Here is a 933-nt window from a genome sequence, read left to right as displayed (position 1 = left end):
AAGACATGGTGCAGTCATTGTAAAGGTGACACTCACAACGACGTCACCTGTAGACGTAAAAACATAAAGGACGCAGCGAGGAAAGTCGCAGATGAGAGCGGCAACGGATCTACAGCAGCAGCAGCAGATTGCGCCTTCAGGATCAGGGACGCAGACAGCGGGGCTCAGCAGCATCAACGAAAAGGGCCTGATGGTTGACACTGGAGCTACATCCCACATCGTTACCGATATAGCCGAGTTTAAAAGCTTCCACAACACGTTCAAGCCGGAGACGCACTGTGTGGAGTTGGCAGACGGCACCCTGTGCAGAGGCGTCGCTCAACGCAAGGGGAATGCAGAGGTGTTCCTGGTAGACAGCACGGGACGACGATGCAGAGCAACGCTGAGAGGCGCGTTGTTTATACCGTCTTACCCCCGGGATATTTTCTCGGTAAAGTCTGCAACTGCCTCTGGGGCAACAGTCACTTTTAAACAAGGACAGGATGTGTTGATACATGAAGATGGTACCAGGTTGAACATTCATGTGTATGGCAAATTGTATTATTTGCACACTGAGGTTGATGATGGTGATAAGTGTAGTACTTGTCATGACGTGCAAACATGGCACGAAATATTAGGCCATTGTAACTATGAGGATGTTCTTAGACTGCAAAATGTTGTCAGTGGTATGCAGATTAAGGGCAAGGCTACTAAGCCTGATCAAGAGTGTGAGGTATGTATCCAGGGAAAGTTTGCACAAACCCGTAGTAGAGAACCTGATACAAGAGCAAAGGCTCCCTTGCAAATGGTACACACAGACCTAGCAGGTCCAGTAGCTAATGGATCTATAGATGGGTACAAATATGTGCAGTCATTTACCGATGATTACTCAAATGCAGTGTTTGTATACTTTCTAAAATCAAAGAGTGACACGGTGCAGGCAACTGAAAAGTT

Source organism: Seriola lalandi, unplaced genomic scaffold (assembly GCF_002814215.2).
Source record: "Seriola lalandi dorsalis isolate HSWRI2012SDOR001 ecotype SW California unplaced genomic scaffold, Sedor1 jcf7180002054433, whole genome shotgun sequence".
Taxonomy (NCBI): Eukaryota; Metazoa; Chordata; class Actinopteri; order Carangiformes; family Carangidae; genus Seriola; species Seriola lalandi.
The sequence above is the reverse complement of the archived record's forward strand: the minus strand, read 5'-3'. Positions refer to the sequence as shown.